This window comes from Sitophilus oryzae, unplaced genomic scaffold (assembly GCF_002938485.1).
Source record: "Sitophilus oryzae breed Bouriz unplaced genomic scaffold, Soryzae_2.0 scaffold_1802_pilon_pilon, whole genome shotgun sequence".
In the NCBI taxonomy this organism is placed as follows: Eukaryota; Metazoa; Arthropoda; class Insecta; order Coleoptera; family Curculionidae; genus Sitophilus; species Sitophilus oryzae.
This window is the reverse complement of record NW_022146505.1, coordinates 591,915-616,122: the sequence shown is the minus strand read 5'-3', so window position 1 is coordinate 616,122 and position 24,208 is coordinate 591,915. Positions and strand designations below refer to the sequence as shown.

The 24,208-nt window shown below is 33.6% G+C and overlaps 1 protein-coding gene across 1 annotated transcript in view; it reads left to right on the top strand.

Moving 5' to 3' along the window:
• Window positions 1–9,251: 9,251 nt before the first annotated feature.
• The window catches only part of LOC115883054 (cGMP-dependent protein kinase 1-like), a 66,538-nt gene continuing 51,581 nt past the window's right edge, over window positions 9,252–24,208 (top strand). Inside the window, exon 1 of the mRNA XM_030901329.1 lies at window positions 9,252–9,512. The gene's annotated coding sequence lies outside the window, so the exon portion shown is untranslated. The remainder of the gene's footprint in view (window positions 9,513–24,208) is intronic.

The window sequence follows — 24,208 nt, the reverse complement described above, 5'->3', positions numbered from 1 at the left end:
AGGTTAAAAGTAACTAGTAGTAAATAACTAACTAATCGTAAATACGCATTAAAACTTTAACTATTCAAAAGTAATAGACAATTATTGACCGTTACTAACATACCTATAAAACTAATTATTGTAGAGGACATTTTGCTCATATCTTTAATTACAACGATGCTGTAAAATAAAACCTTTAATTACAAAGTAATATACATTAACATGCAAAAAAAACGGAACATTTTTTAGTCAAGTTTAAAGTGTTATATTTTTTACCTTTAGCCCTATTTTCATACTTTTTTAGCTATTTTATTCTATTACCTTTAGTATTTGGCTTATTATATAGGGTTAATTGAAGGGTTGTTTCTTACCTTAGGTTTAAAACACCCTATGCAATAATTTCGTGCATATCTTTGTGTCTCCTGCGCATTTTGTTTTTTGACTCATGTCAACACTTGGTTCATTTTTAAGATTGAAATGAACTTGCCACCAATAATTTGCATTTTTTTACTATTGTCGTAATATTTTAACGACAATGATTAATTAGAACTCTATGTTAAAATTTAAAAAACGTTAAAAAGTAACGATACAGGCTTGCTTTCAGTAAATATTAGTAACACTAACAGAGCTAAGGATATTAAAATAAATAACTGTAACAACTAAGTGTACAAACAGATAGGAACTATCGAAAACAGTCCGATCCTATCCGATAGTCAAGCAGCACTTAACGCGATCAACTCAGTAACCATCAATTCGAAGTTGGTCAAAGAATGCCTAGAGAAGCTCAACCAATTAGGCAAAGAAAATAAAGTCCTCCTACTCTGAGTGCCTGCTCACCAAGGGATAGAAGGCAATGAAAAAGCAAATGATCTAGCTAGGAAAGGAGCGAACACTCCACTAACTGGACCAGAACCGTTCTGTTTTCTAAACGGGAACCAACTGAAAGCGGAACTGAAGAATCTGGAAGACTCCATCCGTAACTTGGAATGGGTGTCCTCCAACGGTCTAAGACACTCGAAAAAGTTCCTCAGAACTTACGACCGAGAAAAATCAAAGGTTTTCCTTGATTTAAGTAAAAACAATCTTCGGATTGTCACGGGGTTTCTAACAGGACACTGTCTCCTCAACGAACACCTCAGTAGGCTGAAGCTGAGAAACAACGGCGAATGCAGATTCTGAGGGGAACCTCCGCGGAGCTGAGTGCCTTTAGCGCCGCTTGGCTGTCTGTGAAGATGGCCACAGAACGATTTGTTCTTTGTTGCCTTATTATTTCTTCTAGACAATAGTGGATTGCCGTTATTTCTGCCTGGAAAATTGTGACATCCTTGGATCCAGCTCCTACGCCTTCTGACGTTTTTGAGCCGTCTGTATACCAGGTTGCCTCAGCTTGAATGGGTACACCTTTACTCCAGTCTTCTCTTCCTGGTATGGTTATATTAAATTTGTTGTTGAAGCTATACCTAGTAGCTGTTGCATCAATTGGTAATCCCAATACTTTGTCTGCTTTTAGCTCTTCGATTAGCTTCTGGTTTGCAGCACTATGCGTTTGGCTTATGTGCTGCTGACCGTGAATTAACCTGTGCATGACAGATCTGGCTTCGCCTTGTATGAAAATATGTAGTGGTGGTGAGTTCAACAAGACTTCCATCGCATTTGTAGGAGTGGTTTTTATGGCCCCAGTTACACACAGGCACGCAAGCCTTTGTGTGGAACTTAACAGCCTTACCGCACCCACTTGCGATGTCTTTGTCCACCACGCCACCGACCCGTAGGTTATCATGGGTCTTACTACCCTTGTGTATAGCCATAGAGTCATTTTAGGGTTAAGTCCCCAGTTTTTTCCACACATCCTTCTGCACCTACCTAAAGAGATGGCAGCCCTCTGTGTTGCTTTCGCTATGTGAGTATTCCATGTAAGCCTTTGATCAAAAAATATCCCAAGATACTTTGTCTCTTTGGCAAATGAAATCTCCGTTTTCCTAGCACGGTGGTTTTAGACCTTTTGGTGCTATCTTTTTTGTAAAATTGACAATTTGTGTTTTCTGAGCATTGACTGTCAGTCTCTCTTGTTTGCACCACTTGTCAACTTTGTTTAGGGCTGTCTACATTCTTTCTGATATCATACCAGCAAACTTGCCCCTGACCACAATTACGATGTCGTCTGCATATCCCTGTATAATAAGTCAAATACTAAAGTTTATAATAAACTGAATTTAAGAATTAAAGTCGATCTATTTATATACAGTTTACTAAAAAAATCAAGGAAATAGGGCTTAAAATTAAAAATATAACATTTTAAACTTGACCAAAAATTTTTCCGTTGCGTTTTTTTTAAATATGATTGTATTTAAAATAAAATTTAATATAGCCAAACAATAATTAAGTGCTTCACAGCATGCGTTCGATACACTCTTGTGTGGTCTGCTTGACTGGAAACTGAAACCATTATTTAAACCCTTTGACACTTTTGACACCTACCCGATATCGGCGCAATTAATAATTTGCATCTTTTTAATTTTTATTTTACGATTGATTAATTAAACGGCCTTTCCAATGGACACTTTAAAATGTATTAAAATTATAATTGAGAGATTTAAATTTTAAGTGGATAATATTTTTTATTGACATTATGATGAAGGAGCCAGATTAGAAAGTATTAGATGTATTTTTCTTGTTTCTGTTTCAGGTAAGAATGCTAATGAACAATCCAGAATACTTTTAATGGTGGTAAGTAGTTTGATAATTTTATAGAATATGCTGCAATGTGAATGAATTATTTTATTAATGGTTTATTATCTATTAAAATTTATTAGTACACTTCACTATGTATTAAGATTATGATACATGGACGTAAATTGGTTCTATTATATAAAATTCAGCGCCGGTGATACACGAGTTTAGGAAATTAAAAGTGGTAAGGATCGCACGATTGCGCAAATACCAAAGAACATTTGATTTAAAGATAAGAAAATCATTATAATGAACTTGACACTGTGCCTGTGTACCAATATCCTCTGGTTGTTTGCTGGCAAGTAAATTTTCATGCATATTTTCATCGATATGTTTGTAGCTTCTGAATAATGGTCTAGGTAAAGCATCTATCTCATTTGCTAGCTCAGAGTTAGAATTATTAGCAGTGCTTTCCATAAAATCAATAAAATGAAAAATATACGAAATAATATACATGTACTGATTTCTCTCGAAAATCGACAACTATGAAACTATAATCTCTTCCCCGTCACAAATGGTATATTGTGAGACAGGAAATTGTGGAGAGAAACAAGCCCTATAACATAGGATACAACATTTTAATGAACAGTGCTTTCCATAAAATGAATAAGTAATTAAGCAACTCGCATTTTCATTGGATAACATTGTCATATTTATCTCAAACCAACAATCAACGAGAATATTCGTATAATTGAACAAAATTACTGTAAATCACTATAAATAATCAACAAAACATGTAAACAAAATCAGACCACGCGAATTGTTGGTTAGGTTTAATTTTTTTTCTTTTCTTGAATTAATATTAAGTGGCGTTAACATTATTAGGCATATGCAAAAAAGTGTGTATTTTGAGTAGTATTCCACTACATATAAAAATTCAAAAAACAAGAGCTTTTGTGCAGGTTAAAAAAAAAGAATCGATACTGGTGCTTCGACTTTTGGCATGTGTACGTGACACTTAAAAGAAGCGAAGATGACCGACCAGCTGATACTGAGTAAGCTGTGACCTTAAGCAGATGACACTAATTGATAAAGCTGCGAAAACACCAAGAAAACAACCAGCCGAAAATAGTTTTTTTGCAATTAAAACTCTTATTTGTGTTCTGTACATGCAGCTTAATGAATTGCGGTCCTATAACATCCATTAAGGCCTCATCCATTATCTCTGATTGATTTATGGGCAGACTTTTTTGATTTTTCATTAAGCCGTTACGATATTTGGTGCCACCAAATAGCTGCGGAATTTATGGTAATGAAAGAAAGCCAGATAGGCCTACAAAGCTTCTTAATTAAAGATATAAAGTGCGAATAAGTTGATAGTAGGTCTTTTTAAACTCTTCTCTCTTCAGTTAATAAATTAAAAAACATTTTGTTGTTTAAAATAGTTTAAAACAAACATATATCCTTTTCGCATTACCATCATTTTTCGTCACATTATCAATCTATCAGGTGTTTATTTATATTATGTACACAAATATTTTTGAAGGGACATAAACAAAGAAACCATAATAAAAATTGACCATACTTAGTAGTTATTTGCTTAAGGTGAAAACTGTTGATATTCTGATTTACATTTTTACTAAATATGCCACGCGGAAAATATTTGTCTGAGGATCTTCGAGAAAAAATAAATAATCAACGCACATCGGAATGGTGTACGGCAAATGGACATAAGCAGAATGTTTAATTTGCAATAAGTCTGTCATTAGCAAAACGATTTCCAATTTCAAAACTCAAAATTCCTTAAAGACTATTAAAAAAAAAGTGGTCGGCCAAGGAAAACAACGAAAAAAATGAAATGACAATTAAAAAAATCGCCTTAACTAATCCGCATAAATCGGCAAATCAAATTTTGAGTGAACTACCTGGTGTCAATATGCAAAAAATAATGACTGAGAAAAGTTCCTGTTTTCAGATGAAAGCAAATTTAATATATTTGGATCCGGTGCAATATCGTGTATACATCGCCCAGAAGGGAAAAGATTTGATCCAAAGTATACCAAGCCCACTGTAAGGCATGGTGGTGGATCTTGCATGGTATTGGGATGCGTCTCGGGGTGGGACATTGAGAGATAAGAGAGATTTGATAAGAATTTTGAAAGAGGCCTGGAATTCCATTGAACCAGATACCATAAGAAAACTATTGGACTCCATGCCAAAGCGATGTCGTGAAGTTATAGCTAATCACGGTTATACCCATTATTAATTTTATTAGGTTAGCAACAACTATGTACTTGTAATTTTTATATTAATTTTTAGTTTCTTTATTTTTATCATACTTTTTTATTTAACTGAATAAAATCTTAAGTTTTCGTGAGACATATCATGACATTTCATTTAAATAAGAACTATTTAAGTATCTTTAATTGTAACAATGCATAAAATGGCCTCCGTTCCTGCTTTAACAAAAAAGACACAATTTTGAAAAATTTCTCTACTTTTGTCCGATTGTACATTTAGTTATGTTTTGACTTTGAAGCTATAATATTATTAAAAAAATTTTCAAAACATTTAAATAAGTGACTGACCGTTTGAAATGACACTCTCTGTTAGATGTTAATTCAATAGGACCGAAACAAAAAGAATCGTGTTTCTACGAAGCTCAAGGTTAAAGAAAGGACATCTTTTAATTATTTACTACCAGGAATGAGATCTGTTCCTGATGCGGAACGCTGGTTCGAGCGACACAATAGCTGGCAGCTTTTAATAATTCATGAGTTTTACGTAACATTTCAATGGTTGAAATACGTTTCTTTTTGTTATTAACAGGCTTGTTTGTCTCAGATTAATTCACATATTTCAAGTTTTATAGCTAATTAAATTAATCACGTCGCGTCGCGTAAAAGATGTTTTAAAGTAAACAAAATTGAATATTGTGATAACTGAACTACTAGATCCTTTTCCTCAGTTTTTGGTAACATTTTTAAAGGAAGAGTCAAAATTTCCGTATATTTATTACCAGGTCAGGATAAATAACAGTTAGGGAATCATTTTTAATCCTGCAAATATTCAAAGTGGCTAGCGTATCTGCATGGAAATGTCACCACGCACTCATGGAGGCTTCTTCTGGTGATAACATTACGATGAGCTAGGTCAAAGAATATTCGCAATGTAATCGCAATCAAAAAACCATGCCAGTGACGTATTGGCTAAAAGGAAAACTGGTATAAATATTTTTAGACCGGCCATCTCCAGCTTATTTTCAGATAAAATCAAATGCATCACCGTATCGTCCTGCCGAACTCCACAGTTTCCTAAAATATCTCCAGGAGCTACCAATGCGATTCTGTAAAAAAGTACAAGTAAATGAATGATCTACTATTATTTAGTTTCATATAGGCAAAAATAAAAGAAAATATACTTAAATTAGCAGTAATACAATAAAATGCATGTTTAAACTCTAGGGCCCATGTTGTACTAACCATATCAGCTGGTATGGTTAGTAAAACTAATTTCCTATTATAAAGCTTCATTCAGAACCTTCCAATTAGGGGAATAAATTAGTGGTTTTAATTACACTTTATACTTTTTAATTTACGATCATTCACAATGTCTAAAAAACACAATTAAAATTAATAAAATATCCTAGCAACAGCTTGCGGTAGTCTGTTGTATCCATAGAGAAGGCATAATATTAAGCTTATAAAAGTATAAACTTTTGAATTCTAACCAAAATTTTTCTTGACGGGTGATAATCAAAGGCCAAAATGACATTCCTCGCAAATTTGGAAGTATAATTAGTGGAAAAGTCAAGAGTTTGTTAACTTTTTCCAATAATTGAAAATTTCTACCCTAATTATGACGCTCTGAATGCTTACATTAAAATTAGGTGAACAAACTTCTACGGTTAATTGAAACTAGTAATTTATTCTACTGATTTCGAGGTTCTGAATGAAGGTTAAAGCTTCATTCAGAACCGAATTAGAAAAATAAACAGTGAAGAAAATTAGACAAAACCCTTTTAGGTTCCTCTAATCATTAACTAGTAACATTTGCAGTGTGATACAGTTCTGTTCAGGGCTAGTGGCCAACAGAACCATATCATCTCCATATTTTAAGCTGTTTATTACCCCTCCATTCACAATAATTTCCTCCCGCAACCTATCCAATGCACTTCTGAAAATACCTACTCTATGAGTAAACATTGAACATGTTAGGGGATAGGAATTCTGTCTAACTATACAGGGTGTTTCCTACGATGTTCTCTATGGGTATCTCTGGGATGTTCTATATGGGAAACTACTGGAGATAAAGAGTCGGTTAAATGGCGAAAGAATTGCAGTTTTGTGGGGTCATAAATATGCGCCTTTCAGATTTTTGAAAAAGTTCTTGTCTATTTCGAAAAAAACAAATTTCGGCTATTTTAAAAATTGTCCCTAATTCCATTATAAGCTATTTTAGACAAAAAGTTTTCAGATAAAAGTTGTAGATAATCACACCTTTAATGAGATTGTGTCATCCGTTTTATTTTAAAGCCAGTCATTTTTGACATATGACACAAACATTTGTTTTTTTAAATGGAAACCATAGTTCGCCATGACTTTATAAAAAGCGCCATTTTTTAAGCTTTTCAGCGATATAAGCTATATTATCTTTTCTTCGAAAAATTATCGAGTTATAGCAAATTCTTATCATTTTTAAATAATTTCACTTAGTTAGCCATGGAAACAAGTTTAATCGTCTTTGCTCTCATAAATGTGAAGCTGCCACATCCAAACTTTGTAAATTAAAATAAACCAAAATTGTAAATATGAATTTTCCAAATGATGAAAAGCGTGTAAGATTATTGGTTCAACTTTTCTTGACCATACATTTTGACCAAAGTTAAATTTAATTATAGCCAATTCTTATCTTTCTTGTCTAATTTTACTTAGATTGCATGGCATTCTTATTCTGTTATGATCTATAACTTATAAAAAGTCAGAATATATTAGTAAACGGTTCTTTAGAATTTACATTACACAAACTATAACTTATATAAAAAATAATATCACTGCAGTCACTGCATACACTTTAAGTTATTTTAGAAAATGTTCAAAAAATCCGCCATTGTTTTGAGAGTTACATCTTTTTAAAACTGAATTATTACCTATTCTCACAGAAGGATCGGTCGACTTAATTAAACTTCTCTCCTACCGCCACTTCGAGTGCCTCTCTTAATTCATAAGTTCTTTTATAAACCTTATTGTTAACCATACCGCATAAAAAATCTAAAATGGATAGGTCAGGTGATCGAGGAGGCCCAGGCAATTAGTCCACCTCTTCCTATCCCTGAGTTTATATTATTATGATATAAATAATTTTTAACATTTCTTTTTCATTATGGGGGGGGGGTCATAATAATGTCATAATGAAAGTCATGTTGGAAACACTCTATTGATGCGCGAGTATTTACACACTTTTCTTTTCTTCATTTGGAAAATTCATATTTACAATTTTGGTTTATTTTAATTTACAAAGTTTGGATGTGGCAGCTTCACATTTATGAGAGCAAAGACGATTAAACTTGTTTCCATGGCTGACTAAGTGAAATTATTTAAAAATGATAAGAATTTGCTATAACTCGATAATTTTTCGAAGAAAAGATATTATAGCTTATATCGCTGAAAAGCTTAAAAAATGGCGCTTTTTATAGTCATGGCCAACTATGGTTTCCATTTAAAAAAAACATATGTTTGTGCCATATGTCAAAAATGACAGGCTTTAAAATAAAACGGAGGACACACTCTCATTAAAGATGTGATTATCTACAACTTTTATCTGAAAACTTTTTGTCTAAAATAGCTTATAATGGAATTAGGGACAATTTTTAAAATAGCCGAAATTTGTTTTTTTCGAAATATCTGGTAAGCCATGAACTTTTTCAAAAATCTGAAAGGCGCATATTTATGACCCCACAAAACTGCAATTCTTTCCCCATTTAACCGACTCTCTATTTCAAGTAGTTTCTGAGATACCCATAGAGAACATCGCAGGAAACTCATCCTGTATACTTGTAATCGTATAACATTTGTAATACGGTTAATGTAACCTCATACCGGGTCCAGACCAAGGCGACAAAAAATAAAAACGATTTTGAAAACAAGACAAACTTGCAACAAAAAATGGATAATTCTGACAAGAGAAACTTGAGACAAATTGTCCACACCGCAAGGACAAAAGCACAACAAAGTCGAAAGTTTAGTTGTTGCGAATGAGTTTTATTAACCATGTGTGATTTCACTGGTCTCCTACTGTTGGCAGCACACGCCATCCACACTGCGCCGACAACTTGTCGTAAAATATACGAACAAAACATAGACACTTTAATCTTTACTGACTCGAGACGGAACATTGAAAAGTCTCAGAATTTTGAAACAAAACAAAAATGAGATATAATTGTCGCAATTTTGTCGTAAAACATGAATGTTTCTGTCTTGTTGTTTTGGACCCGGCATTACAGACAGGTAGCAGGTGGTGAAAATTGTTTTTCGCCATCAATGACTGTTGTTCTTTCCAAGATAGTTAACTCTGCCGCTCAGACTCAAAGCTGTGTGCCCGCGTCTGTATCGTCCTGCTGCACGCTGGCCTGCCGCCTGCTGCCATCACTCAGCCAGTTCGTCGACGTTCGCGTCTCGAATCGCAGGAAGCTCGACCAGCAGCTTCTTGCCGCGGAAGCGTGATCTTTTTCGGCGCAGGAATACCGGTAGCATCCATCGGCAGACATTAAACGGTGTTGTTTTGTTCAGTACAAGAAGATAGTGATTTTAGCAGGAGCAGGATCGTAGAAGTGTTGTTGAATGTTGAAAGTAGACGGTTTTCTGGTAGATACCATTCTTTACTGTTCAGTTAATACACATTTTTATTTTAGTTAATATAAACAGAAGAATAGACATTTCTTCTAGCCTCAAAATTTTTACTCTAAATTATTAGTAAAGTAAAAAAATCAAATAATATGTTTATCTACGTTTTTTAATAAAATGAATTCTGATTCCAATGACGTCCTTTTTGATACGATATCTTTTACTCCTTTTAAGAGTAGTAAAATGTTATTTTTCCCTTAGAAGGGTCGTTAGAGGGATGAACTAGAAAACATACTGTTTAAAACTTTAAAATATAAATTTTAATATTCACTTAGCATAAAGGGTTGTTGATGGTTGAAATTATCATTTTGTAATCGTTGTTGAAAGTGTTTTAAGTATCGTAAGGTACTGTTTGGTTTATTAGGAATAATTGAAAATGAATTTTCAAATTTTCAAATAAACAACAGAGACACAAATATTGCAAAATGTATAAGAATGTTATAGAAATCCCTTAAATTGGCAATAATACATTATTTAAATACATATTTAAACTACAGTGTGTCCCCAGATTGTATTTACAAGAGAAAAACCTTTTTTATTATTGACCTTTGAGAGAAACTGATGATTTTCTAGGAAAAATTCAACAATATTTTATGTTTCTTTCTAATTTTCTCTAAAACGGTGCGGAAATTTGTAAAAGTACCTATGGGTACTTTTACAAACTAACCGTTTATGAACGGGATTAATCAATTAACAAGCAAAGATTTTTATAAAGTATGCATATTTCTCAACATGCCAATAATAAAAAAAGTTTTTTCTCTTGTAAAGACAATCGAGGAACTGTATAGCACGCATGTTCTAACACTAACCAACTAATTTTCTATTACAACACCAAAGATTTACTCTAGATTTTCACATATATTTTTATGGACAGCGTTTCTACCAGGCTTTTCTTAAGCTACAATATTTTCTAAAGCATGTACAGACATACATATACACAAAAGTTTGGGCGCTATGAAAATACTAAACAGGCTGTGTGTGCTGCCTTCTTAGCCATTTTTTAAAATATGTTTATGTATTTTTCATCTTGAAACCAATCTCTATACCAACTCTGTCTATGAACAGTGAAGAAAATAAAAAAAATCTTTGAATCCCCCGTTGCAAGTTTTTGATTTTTGCTCGGTATTTTAATCATTCTTTTTTATTATCAGTAGACATTGAAGCGTGTTCGGTATTTGTTTTGTCAATCCGAAGTAGACGATAGTGAGTCTTGTATGATAAATGATAACATTAAAATATTTTCTTTTTTAGGACGTAATTATAAGCTCAATTATTTATGCATATTTGATGAACATTCCTCCACTAATTATTGTCGTATTCAATATATACAAGGTTGTCGTATCTTAATTTCGAAAAAGAAAATGTGTTTTTGAAGTTCGTATAAATTTATTTTCTTGTTTTTGTTTTTATACAGTTTCTGATAAAAATTATCATTTACAAATTTAAAGGAAAAATTTAGGAGAAATAATTAAACTAACAATAAACTGATTTAATCAAAAAATATTATAAAATAATGTTTTAGTGTTTAGTTTTAACGGAAAAGACATCATTAATGAAGGATTTTTTAACAAACTTATAATTTATTAAAAATAACTGTAAAGATACTCCACAGTTTAACATATATTGCCTAGAGGTTGTCTTGGTTAGTTGTTAGTTGTTAGCATCTTGGTTAGTTGTTAGCATCATGAACATGTTAAAGATATTATTGTCATTAACATAATATATCTACTTATTGAACTAGGGAAATTGTTCTGTATCATAACAGTAATTTAATAAGTACAGGGTGGCCCATCGAAAACGTTCCGCAAGGCATAACGGCCAGGGTAATTTTTTTTTCAGAAAATTCAAAAACACGTCAATTTTGTTTGTGAGGGGGACAACTTTTGCCCCCAAAATTATTGCAAAATCTTCAACTCTCTAAGCGGGGGTGTCATCCCCGGATTTTTTTCTAATGGGTAGGGGGGTCAAGGGGTACCGCAATAAAAAGGGCTTTCTATTCTCTATACTTTCCTGCTTCGTTTTTGAAGATCGGTCGAGTCGTTGGGAAAATATGAAGGATTGAAATTTGAAAAGTGTTTTAAACATTTATCAGAGTAAATGATAAGGATAAATTCCTTCGAGCAATTTGCTGTTTTTTCTTATTATTTCTAGATGTTTGCAATCGGGTTGCGCAGATATTCAATGAACGCCATCCAGACAAACACCTTTATGGCAAAATTCTTCGCCAGTTAGTAGCAAAATTTCGCGAAACTGGTTCCGTTATGAATAAAAAGAGGCAGAGGGAAAATCCTGTAGTAAATGAAGCTATGGAGGTATTCGTATTGGGCCAAGTTGCCATGGACAGTATTCTGAGTGCAAGAAAATTAGCCGGCGGAAATCGTACAAGTTTCCAAAGGATATTAAAAAAACACAAGTTCCACTCGTATAAAATTCAGTTGGTACAAGAACTCAACGAAGACGATTTTGATCGTTGCTTGCAAAATTGCTTGATTTTCAAAAACGAAGTGGGGAAATATAGAGGATTGAAAGCTCTTTTCATTGCGGCACCACATGACCCCCCTTTCCATTTGAATAAAGTTGGGGGATGACACCCCCACTTAGAGGATTGAATGTTTTGCAATCGTTTTTGGGGCAAAAGTTACCCCCCTCACAAACAAAATTGACGTGTTTTTGAATTTTTTTGAATCTGTATACAAATTAGGTGTAATAGCAGATCAAAATACTATTAATAGTAATTATTAATATTATATATTAATACTAAAATATCTGCATCATAAATATCTGCTTTACTCTTTTATTATTTGCAAAGTTCATTATATTTATCACCTTTTATAAGTATCAATAACAATTATCAGTAAGTAGTTAACTCTAATATCAAGAATAAACCTACTACACATCAGTTTAAACATTGCAATTAATATTGATTTTATTAGTTAATATTAAATGCAGTTCAAATGCCCAATGAGTAATTACATCAATGTAGATCTTATCATACGTTATATACTTTGATCTTACAATCGCCTGATTAATTGGTATCGCAGTGTAAACATTTAATTTACTTGAAAAAAATCTAATTAAATACATTTTACAACAATTATCAACTCAAGTTTTAATTATTTTTCTTTTTTATAAAGTAATTCTACAATGGTTTCTATAAACATCGAACCGGGATACCATAAACATTTTATTGATAACTTAGCAATAAAATCCGTACAGCTGTTCAAACATTTATTTCTCTCAAAAACCGCAAAATTAATAAACACAGCAGCTTTTATGTTCAAGCTATAATATTTCTTTTCTTTTAACTATTGTCTGTATTAGTAGGGGAACTGAAGCAGAATAACATAGAAGGAGAAACCTTGCACCCTTTAGTACCTCCACCCTTTAGTACCTCCACATTACCCCCAGCCAATCAGAAAAGTGACATAGTTGCAAAAAAACCGTCTCCTGGACATTCTCGAGTATGGTTACTTTTTTATTTTGAAGGACAACACTCAAGTATTACGAAAAAAAAAACATAGTTTGCTTATTTCCACAAGCCGAAGTAAAGTAAGCTAAAATCATCACTATACTGTGTTGCTGACAACTATGTATTCGCCATGAGTTTTGGTCGCGTCCAAATATAGACAAAATATAGACGTCTTTTAACTAGATATTTATGCTGAACACATATACCTGAGATACGAGGCCTTAGGCCTTAAGCTGAATATCATAACATAACATAACATAACAATGCTATAAAAATTGGAGAAGAACGATTGGAATATGTAGCGGAATTCAATTACCTCGGTAGTTTGATTTCGGAGGTCAATATCGACTTTGAAATTTGACATAGAATTAGCAGCACCTCAAGAGTGTTCTGGAAATTAAACGACAGGGTTTTCTACAATCATGACTTGAGCACAAAGACAAAACTTGCAATGTACCGAGCATTAATAATCCCCTCCATGTTATACGGAAGCCAAACCTGGGTGCCGTACCGCCGACACATGAACGCATTAAACAAGTTGCAGCTGAGAAACCTTAAACAACTGTTAAGAATCAAATGGTACCACCATCTCTCAAACATATCAGCCCATGAAAAGGATAGCTGCGAGAGTGCTGAAGTCATGATTACTAAACAAGCTTAAGATGGACTGGTCACGTATGCAGGATGCAAGAAAACCGCCTACCGAAATATCTTCTTTAAGGTGAGCTTGTAGATGGTAAAAGGAACCCGGATGGACAACTCAAAAGGTACAAGGATATTTTCCATGAAAACTTAAAAGAGTTAAACATGCAGAATCAGTGGGAGAAAGCAGAGCACAATGGAACGCAATGGTAAAGAATTGTACACTCAATTAACAACGAAAACCAAAAAGTAAAATGCAACAAAGTATTGATATTTTTGAAAGTCCGGAGTGCGGAAGAAAGATAACATTACGTATCGGGCTTTTCAGTCACAGAAAAGTTTATGAAAGAAAACGCAGTACGTAATAATCTTCTGATGCGTGTCAAATACTCGTCAGCGAGTAACAGCAATGAATGAGTCTTTTGAATAGAAGCTTCTTGACTTAACATCGCTTTTGAATATCTGGCGCCTTGAAATATTTTTTCTATTTTCATTATCTAGCCCTTCTTACAAATATATATTTGTGACCGATGTTTTTTTTAGCAAAGGAGTATAATAATAATAATAGCTCCCGTATATAGCGTTTAACGCCTTGGGAGTAGCAAGGTACAGCTTGCTATACTAGAGCCGTTCGGTATACAAGGAAGGTAATGTGGCTAGCACTACGCTTCAACCGCCTATTATTACCTCAGGATTGTGGATCCCAAGTACTCATTTAAGGCTGAGTCGACCTAGGTACCCAAACTATTTTTATTTTAATAAAAATAGTCGGCTGATCAAATGCCGGGTGTGGGAATCGAACCCACACCTTGAGATTGGTAGACGAGAGCCTGTACCTCTACGCCACCGGGCACCAAAAAAATAATTGTAGATCACGCAAAGTAAAGGAGTAAACATCATAAATATGACCTTTTTTTCTTTTTAGCATCTAATGTTTACGATAAAATAGGTTTCCACGACACTCGAGTAAATCCTCATATAGTATCTTGTGCTCCCCTACTATAATGGTAATAAGTATATAACAAATTAAAATTATATAATCGACGTATAATACCTACACGATAGTCGTGTTTTAGCGCTGCAGTCATAAATTTATAAATTATTAAATAATTGCAAAATTCAACGCTTCGAGCGTAAACAGCAATTATCCTTTCATTGTGGCTATAAACTAGAGGACTTGCCGATAATTTCTTAGGAATTTTTATTATTTGTAATAACAATAGTATCTAATTATATATGTCAATAACTTAGAATGAAGGTTTATGAATTGCTAAGCCTTGAAGATTTTTTGGGTAACCCCGGAAAGTTACCTATCTGATATTGTGACCAACGCTTTTATTTTAAAATTTTTCTGACAGCACTAAATGTTAATATTTTCATCATCGCTATAAATTAATCTTAAAATACTAAAACCAAGGAATTCAAAAATACTATGATCATCGTCAAATATAACAATGAAAGCAGCTAATGCAATATATGAAAATGATATCTATTAAAATTGGCTCTCAATCAAAAAATACAATAGATATTTTTTAGTTTCATACTTTACCATTTACTGTTTATATCTAAAAGAAAGAAAGTAGGTATGATGACTATTGTCTTTATAACATGTGATACATTCTTCTTAACAAGACTAAACAGATTATTCAGTACGAAATTTCACACCATTTAAAACAGCCTAATTAATAAGTATATTTAACTATTTCTAACTAAATATCCGTTTGATTAACACCCATTAATTTACAATATACAGGGTGGCGCACCTCATTCGCCTCGGTTGATTATACGAAAACGAAAAAAAAAAGTGTCACAATATGGCCAAATCTATTGTTTTGTGTCACTTGATGTTTAAAGTCATAGACTAATAGTTAAAATCAAGAAAAATATACGCTTTAAAAGTAAAGTTCAAATAACTTAAAAACAATTTATTTTAGGTATAGGAACATGTACAGTCAAAAAGTAACGAATTGAAAGGCCTTTTCATTAGTGAAATAAAAAAAGTGAGTTTCCATTTGAAAACTGATTTACGATAATTTCTTAATTCTTCATGTTAATCAATTTCATTCTTGAAATAGATAGCAACATGTCTTCTCTTTATGTCACAATGGCTAATCACTAAATTTGACGTTTAGGCTATACACATATTTTTTCTTAGGTAGTTTTTTCAGTCCAAAAATTTTAAATATTTTTTTTTCTCAAAAACGGTTTATGTTAGGTATAGCATGTTTAATATCAAAATTCATAAAATTTTGCAAAGAATTTAAGTATGCAATAAAAAATGGGGGCACCCATTTAAAACAAGAAAGTTGCTGTCAACTTCCGGTATTTCCGGAAGTGCCTCCATATTGAAAATATTTTTAATCGATAGATCTCGTTGTGAAACAATGATGTGCAAAAAATCTCCGATCTAGATATTGTGGTTCTCTAGAAACTTCTAATGCACGCTCAGCTTGGGACACCCTGTATAAGTTCCCGAAAAAAAGCCGTCCATACAAACAAGGGATTTAAAAAAAAATGTTTTTGCCGCGGTCTTTACATCCCATTAATATCTGTGCGTTAGTGGACTACCGCGGGGAAATATCGGATATGTGGCAGTCCCATATTGCGTGGCATAGATTATTGTGAGCTCTAACCTGATGAAAAATCAGATATACGCGTTTGTGAATACCAAAATATCTGTACTCTGAATGACTGGGTCGGCGGATATGGAGTGTCATATCTGGACTGCTGGATCGATCGCTTTAAAACCCCTTCCGTGTATATATAACTTTTTACAAGAAACCGATGGGAAAAGAACGACAAAATTATTAGTTTTACTGGTTTTTGAAGTGTAAAATATCACAAATTAAAAAATAATAAGATAGAGAGAAATATAAATATGAAAAATACGGTAATCTAACCTGTGGCAACCCAAATTTATTTTGATATTCGCCAAGCTGCGGCTGTCGGAAAACGCTAAGTAGGATCGCGAAGCTTATTTCAAAAGATCTATTTTTAATCTAAGGTAAATAATTGGTTTAATAGGTATTTGCAACGTCTGAAATATTTCAATATTTCAATTGAAACTCTGTTTTGAAAAATAATGCGAAAATATTTAATCGGTGATTAATCCTTATATATCTTTATATCCAAAAGCCAAATATTGAGCGTCATGTTATAGATTTATTGAGGTTTTCATTTATCTGACTTTTTATTCCTGTTTAAATTCCCTGACAGATTACACAATTATTATTTGGTTAGTAATTTTATATAATAAAGTATAGAAACCATTTTTATGTAAAATTGGACGCTTTACAACTTATTTGATTTTTTTTTCTAGTCCACGGTAAGGACTACCCTACTTCTCTGAAATTTGGAAAAAATGATTTTATTTATTTAGTTTACCCCTTCTTAGGGGTGAATTTAAAAAAATCTTTACCAAACCGTTTTTACCAAAACTTCTTATTTGAAGGCCTATTTTCTTAGACTAATAGCTTATTTGAAATAATTGATGTCCAATTCAAGTTAGTGACAGACTAGACATTCAAGAATAAAAATTCAACAGAATATAGTGAGGAACTAGCATATCAAAAAGATATAGAAAGATATTGAAATATCGCACCCCTGTTTCAATAGTGCCATATCCCTAAAAAATTATAAATTGGGTTTTTTTGCCCAGTGTATAGAATACCTATACGTCTACAATGTGTAAAAGTGCCATATCAATAGTGCTACTAAATTCCGCGTGAGGCGCCAGGAGTCACTTTGACCGTTGGCTCATTCGTAACTATAAGGATCAGCAACAGCGTCGTAAGCCAGTATGTCATCTTATTTCGAGGAGTAAGGTTGCACAAATCAGTGTTATAGAGCCATAACACAACTTCTGACAATTTATGCTAAATTGGCAAGTGACTTTTATTGATAGGGGCTTAAACTGTTTTATGATATGTTCTTGACGCAAAAATACAAATAAAAAGTTCTCAATACTGCCTTATAATATGATGTGGTTGTACTTAAAGCCGGCGTGGGCAGTTTTTGTCAGTTTTGCACTTTCCAAGACCGCCATATCCCGTGATATGGCACTTTTGCTGATTTTTTTGTATCGATATTGTTGGCCCTACAAGCATTGCGGTTATCTTATATTGTGATAAGACTTTATTCCAGAATTTATTATACTCTAAAACGTGGTTAAATATGTACTATTTACTATTGACCAAATTGACCGTTAAATTGTAGGCTCATAATATTATTATTATTAGTGCTCTTTCAAATGAGTTCTTAGGTTGTTTTATTCCAGATATTGTGCAAAATGAACTCTGGAGTGCGCTAGTATTGCGCCTCGCTTTGAATCGGTATGAAGTAATAGATACACCTCCGTCTCCACCACATTTAACAGGCGTTTCTCCTGATCTTTCTGAACCTAAATGCCGGTCAGATGGACCGGGTTACATAGAGTGTCTGGAAAGTGTTTTTACACCTCATGGTAAGCTCATTTGTAGTAAGGATTTCCACGAATGGAAAGTCATTACCTCAGAGCGCAAACATCGCGCGAATATATTGAAGGTGGTAGAAGCCTCGCTGACCTTCACCGAGACTATAAAAAACAGCAGATGAGAAAGGAGAGTCGCATGCAAATCTTGTAATGTTCTCAAAAATTTTTAATGAAGAATTCAACATTTCATTTTTCTCTCCCAAAAAAGATTTATGCAACTTATGCGAGTCTTTTAAGAATACTCCTGATGACCCTACGCTGACAGAAAAATATGATGATCACCAATATGAGAAAGTAATCAGCAGGATAAATAAAGACTTGGGCAAAGGTAATGCACGTGAAAACACATCTTTCATTGTCGCCTGCTTCGACTTACAAGCTGTGATGCCATTCCCTCGTGGCAACACCTCATTGTTTTATTACAAGTCTAAGGTTAACTGCTATAATTTTACCATAACCAACATTTTAAATGGTGAGACGAAATGTTATTTTTGGCATCAGGGAGAAGGAAACAGGGGAGCTAATGAAATAGCGTCCTGTATCTTCCAATATTTGGAAGACCTGACCATAAAAATGAATGATGAAAATTTAGAAGTTGTGTTTTAGTGACAATTGTTGTGGACAGAACAACAATAAATTTGTCATGGCGATGTTCTTGTATGCTGTTCATCACTTAAAAATAAAAAGTATAAGCCACAAATTTCAAATCTGCGGTCATACGCAGAATGAAGGCGACGCTGCTCATTCAGTGATCGAAAAAGCTGTGAAGCAAGCTCTGAAGAGAGGGCCAATATTTTTACCTCAACAATATGTAACAATTATACGAGGCGCTAAAAAGACAGGGTTACCCTATGAAGCGAAAGAACTGTGCTATAGTGATTTTTATGACATAAAGAACCTTCAGACACAGCTGGGCAACAACTTTGATAGAGGGATAAACGGGGAAAAAGTTTTATGTTCAAATATAAAAGTCGTGAAATATGAAAAGGATAAACCTTTTTCTCTCCAAGTGAAAACCTCCTATGAAAGCGAAGATTATCTGGAGATAGTAACAAGAAAGAGAACAAGGAAAAATCAGATGGTTCTGGTTCCGGCCTATACAACTAGGCCAAGGATTGATGCAAAGAAAAAAAGAGACTTACTAGAGTTATTTGATGCTAGCGCGATTCCTAAGTCGTACTTACCTGTTTATCAGGTCTTATTGGATTTTGACAATAGCCTTTAATTAAAAAAATCGTTTAATATTTCAAATTTCGTTTTTATGCTGTTTTCTATCACATGAAAACAAAATGTTATATTTTTTGTTACATTTATGTTACATTTACATTTTGTAATGTTGTTCTAAGTCATACTTACCTGTTTATCAGGCCATTTGCATATTGGATTTTAAGAATAGCCTTTCATTTTGTTTCATTTTTCAAATTTAATATTCGTTTTTATGTTGTTTTCCCTTACATGAAAACAAGATGTTATATTTTTTTGTTACATTTATGTTACACTTACATTTTGTAATGTTGTTCTAAGTCATACTTACCTGTTTATCAGGCCATATTCCATATTGGATTTTAAGAATAGCCTTAAATTTCGTTTATTTTTTTCGTTTTTATGTTGTTTTCTCTTACATGATAACAAAATGTTATATTTTTTGTTACATTTACCTTTTATAATGTTGTTCTCTTCATACATAAACCCAAATTTAATTTTCAAGTCTAATGCAGTTTTATTTAACCATAGTTCATAACCTGAAATTGAATAAAAATAAAATTTACATCAACAGTAATGCCATATCACTTAATTTTTTCCTGTTTTTGGATATCTCTATAAATTTTACATTAAATTATACATCATTAATCAGTAGAGACATCTTCAATCTATACGTATACCAAATTTGGTAGCCTCCAGTAGTGATATTGCTCCGCAAGAACATATTACAATCACAATTTTTTTTGTTTCGCGTCTCCTGTAAAATAGGCAATTATAGGGTTATGGCACTATTGAAACGGGGGTGCGATATATAGGAAATAATTGAACAAAATGTAAATAAAAATATAGAAACTGTTCTGTACCAGTTAACTGAGCTAATACAGGTAAGCCTGGATAGCAAAAAAACAACACTATGTGCCTTCTTGGACATTGCAGGGGCGTTTGACACAAGGTGGTCAAGCGATCTTTTGAAACATGAGGGGTGAACAGTACGATAATTCGCTGGTTTTGGGAAATGCTCTCAACACGAACAGCAGAGGCTGAGATAGGTACCATAACTGTAGTTGTTAAAACAACGAAAGGAACTCTACAAGGTGGAGTTACCTCCCCCTACTGTGGAGCTTGGGAGTGAATGAACTACTGGAAGAATTAACTCTAGCGGGAAAAGACTGCATAGGGTATGCAGATGACACAGTCATCATTGCAGGAGGGAAACATGAAGGCACCCTGTGTAATATTATCCAAAGAGGACTCCGCATCGCTGAGAGATGGTACAGGACTGTCGGGCTGAGTATTAACTCAGATAAAACCGCGGTAGTGCCATTCACCAGAAAGCGAAGTTTGAAAAACTTGAAAAGAATCCATCTAGATGAAAAGGAAATACTGCCATCACAGGAAGTGAAATATCTGGGAATAACCCTGGATAGTAAACTTCTCTGGAACAGGCATATTAAGAACATTACCAGCAAAGCCACAAAGGCTCTCATGATATGCAGAAGACTGGCGGGAAATAGGTGGGGCTGCGCCCCTAACATTTTGCGCTGGATGTATACCATGATAGTAAGACCCATGATTACTTATGGAGCAGTTGCTTGGTATACAAAACTAGAGCAACGTACAGCAAGGCAAACCCTGTGCAAAGTACAGAGACTGGCATGTATCTGCATCACAGGTGCCATGAGAACATGTCCAACAGCAGCAATGGAGGTCATTCTAGACCTAACACCACTGCATATTGTCGTCGGTAGTTATGCCAATGCGACAATGATTAGAATGGTCATTGACGGAAACAGTACTGGGAGAATTTTCAGGTCAGGGGCTTGGAACACCCTCAAAAAGAAAATTCCACTTCTCCAACTCCCAGTGGATGACATACCAAGAATTTACAACTTTGAGAAACACCTCACTGTAGTATTGAGTAATAAAAAGGATTGGAAGAAAGAAACGCTTACTCAGCATATAAAAGACCATACCATCACGTGGTATACTGATGCTTCCAAAACCAAAGCAGGGACAGGGATAGGAGTATTTGGGCCGAAAACTGAATACTCCGAACCAATGGGCACCTACCCCAGTATCCTTCAGGCAGAAATTTGCGCTATCGAAAGATGCGTACAATTTATCTTAGATAGGAACTATCGAAAACAGGAAATTGCCATCCTATCTGATAGTCAAGCAGCACTTAACGCGATCAACTCAGTAACCATCAATTCGAAGTTGGTCAAAGAATGCCTAGAGAAGCTCAACAAATTAGGCAAAGAAAATAAAGTCCTCCTACTCTCTGGATGCCTCACCAAGGGATAGAAGGCAATGAAAAAACAAATGATCTGGCTAGAAAACGAGCGAACACTCCACTAACTGAACCAGAACCGTTCTGTTTTCCAAACGGGAACCATCTAAAAGCGGAACTGAAGAATCTGGAAGACTCCATCCGTAACTTGGAATGGGTGTCCTCCAACGGTCTAAGACACTCGAAAAAGTTTATCAGAACTTACGACCGAGAAAAATCAAAGGTTTTCCTTGATTTAAGTAAAAACAATCTTCGGATTGTCACGGGGTTTCTAACAGGACACTGTCTCCTCAACGAACACTTCAGTAGGCTGAAGCTGAGAAACAACGGCGAATGCAGATTTTGTGGGAAAAATGGGGAAACACCAGAACACCTTATCACTGAGTGCGCCGAGACGACGACCATTCGTGCCATGAACTTTGGTACGTCTGATGTCGAGGATGGAGAGCTGGCCTCTGTGGAGCCGTCTCAGATACTGACTTTTGTTAAAGCCCTGAGACTGTATGATGAGTTATAACTCGGTGTAGCTCAAGAAAGGGGAACAAATAATAGATCTATAAGGTCGCGGTGATTAACTTCCCTGCTAAACATTCTACATTCTAGTTTCTACAAATAAAAATATATAGTGAACAAATTTCAGTTTCTTTTTTCACTAATAAAAATTTACTAAAAACAAAAACATTTGTTTTCTTTGTATGTTCAAATATCTTAAACACGCTGTATGCGTTTCTATTAATGTCTATAAAATATGTTTTTTTAAGCTGCGTTTGGCAAAATAAAATTATTATATATTATACTTCAATACTCATAAATATTCAATTGTCATATGCTATTTTACTTCAAACTGAATTTTTCTGTGCCAAAATATTAAAATAATAAGCATTACTCATAGCTACGAAGTAAGTTTACCTGCACGTAAGATGTGTTAAAATTATATTTATCGGTTTACATGATATGTTTTACTATGTCATTCTTTCGAATGCCAAAGTAAAGCTAAAATATGTTGCAATGTTTTTTTTTTGAATTCACTAAATTAAAATTAGAAGTCGTTATTTTTAAAATTTTACGAGTTGAAAATTAATATGATTATAAAGATGTCAAATTATTTAGATCAAGGTCAAATAATACAGGGTGGTCCGAACTGTATTCCGGAAACTTGGGCAGCATATTCTGCGCATAAAAGTAAGTAAAAAAGTTCGTATAAATGTATATCCGAAAATGTTTAATTTCGGAGATACAGGGTGAAGAAGTTTCATTTTTATTTCGATTTTTTCCAAATAATTTATGAAGGAGCGTCAATATTTTGATGAAAATTGGCGTCTGGGAGTTCTTTGACATGATAAATTTGATTTTGATGTCAATATGACTCCTATTTGTAGGGAGCGCCACCTACATGTGTTTTAAAAAGTAATAACTTTTCGTTCGTACCTGTATAAAACTGGCTCTTGGTGAAAAGCGCTACGAGCAACCATTCTCAAGATATTTAGAATGGAATTCATGTCAATACATGTCATTATTGACAAAAAATAAACATGAATTTGGGAACTTTTTATTTTTTTAAATTAATCATATTTTTTTCGAAAAAATGATGATAAAACAGTTTCTGTTGATCTTTTGGCACAAAAACATTTCAAATTTATGATTTCAGTCTAATAACTATTTAGTCAACATATTTAATTTATGTCAATGGTGACAGGTGTTGATAATTTCGATTTCAAATATCTCGAGCACCATTACTCGTAGCGATTTTCCCCAAGAGACCTTTTTTATGTAAAAAACGTCGTAAATGTATATTTTTTACTCAGCAGCTTTATACAGGTATGGATGAAAAGTTATTACTCTTCAAACAAGTTAAAAAATATGTAGGTGGCGCCCTCTACAAGTAGGAGTCGGATAGACATCAAAATCAAATTTCTCATGTCAAAAAACTCCTAGACACCAATTTTCATCAAAATATTGACGTTTCTACAGAAATTATTTGGAAAAAATCGAATGAAACTTCTACACCCTGTGTCTCAAAAACTAAGCATTTTAGGACATACATTTATACGAACTTTTTTACTTATTTTTATCTGCAGAATATACTGCCGGAATACAGTTCGGACCATCCTGTATATTCTTAACAACGCATCTAATTTACGTTTCAACCTGAACTGTATAACTGTATTGACGATTTTAAGTAACATTTCAACTCAATATAATATAAAGATTTTAAGCAATTACGGAAATTAATCATGCAGCTTAAAATTATAAAATTTATTTTTATCGAAAGGTTCGCAACAAAAATCGGTTCACTGAGATTAATTATTATTAATATCGGATTTTTATCATAATCGTTGCAATTAAAGTATAAAAAAGAATAAAATATAATGCCCGCATCTCATAAAAGAGTCGTGCGATATTTGCCTTTATCGGGTTAGTCTGGTAATGAATGTTTATTAATATGTATAATAAATCCCATAGATTTGTAATTTGAGCTCTAATTTTTTTCTGTAAACTAAATTGTGCAACTGTATTATATCATATCCTTATCGTTGTATAAATATTGATTACAAAATTATTAATATGTAGATATTATTACT